Source organism: Micropterus dolomieu, unplaced genomic scaffold, assembly GCF_021292245.1.
Source record: "Micropterus dolomieu isolate WLL.071019.BEF.003 ecotype Adirondacks unplaced genomic scaffold, ASM2129224v1 contig_1224, whole genome shotgun sequence".
NCBI lineage: Eukaryota > Metazoa > Chordata > Actinopteri > Centrarchiformes > Centrarchidae > Micropterus > Micropterus dolomieu.
Window position 1 is genome coordinate 1 of NW_025730214.1, and position 1,005 is coordinate 1,005.

General features: G+C 48.4%; 2 non-coding genes across 2 annotated transcripts; both read right to left on the minus strand.

Moving 5' to 3' along the window:
* Positions 1–194: 194 nt before the first annotated feature.
* On the minus strand, positions 195–268 carry trnat-agu. The gene has a single exon. It is a non-coding gene; the product is annotated as a tRNA-Thr (tRNA).
* A 267-nt stretch (positions 269–535) lies between these two features.
* On the minus strand, positions 536–609 carry trnan-guu. Its single transcript has one exon. It is a non-coding gene; the product is annotated as a tRNA-Asn (tRNA).
* Positions 610–1,005: the final 396 nt, after the last annotated feature.

Sequence of the window (1,005 nt, forward strand, 5' to 3'; positions counted from 1 at the left end):
ACCGACTAAGCCACAGCACCCGCCGCAGGCAACTACGCTAGCTGTTTCAGGTGGTCTGGTTTCGGAATCAAGTCTTAGGATTGCCACATTCTACTCGGTCACTCGTGTTTTTCTTGAAGCTGCGTAGAACGCGCATGAGGTTATTCTGGTTTTTGTCCTTGGGAAGTGGCGTATCGCTATTAAAAACTCCACTTAGGCACCGCTGGGATTTGAACCCAGGATCTCCTGTTTACTAGACAGGCACTTTGACCAACTAAGCCACGGCGCCACACGCTTTGCGTATTTGAAAGCCTTTCATGTGAATGTTTCAATGAAATCAAATGGGCTTGTTAACGTCTTGCAATCGTTTTTCAGTAAAATCAAATCAAAGAAAAACAGGCCTCTGGAGCCACGAAAGGAGAAATGGATGAACTGGGACTTGCGAGGTCAAGGGACAAAGTGGCACTAGTCCTGTTTGACAAGAGGGCCTTTTCAGTGGACCAACAAGTTCGATGAGCATGAATAGAGCTTGCACTTCAGACGCCTAAACAACAATCGTCCCTGGGTGGGCTCGAACCACCATCCTCTCGGTTAACAGCCGAGCACGCTAGCCAATTGCGCGACAGAGACACTTGCCTGTGTTGGCATTCAAAACATCCCGTGTACTCGTCTTCCAGTCTCGGTTCCACGATGCGCAAACGCCGTGTCCTTTGACAGCAATTCACGTGTCCCCTTTATTGGGCCACATCTTACAATCAAATAGATATCTGTCCGGCCTACCTCTAAACACAAAGCATTTTCATTGTTCTGTAGAAGTGCATGCCGACCCATCGACGCAACAGGTTGTTTTCTGATCAAACACGTTTCTTTTTTAAACCAGGAACCAGAGAGGAAGTCCGTCATCCAGAGCTTCCTCTCCAGACTGATGGAGGTGGATCTTGTGCAAGTTCCTCCCTCATACTGATCTTCTTCCTCTCTCTGGTTGTTGGTCTTCATCGGTACTGAAGATGGTCCGGTGGGGAAGGA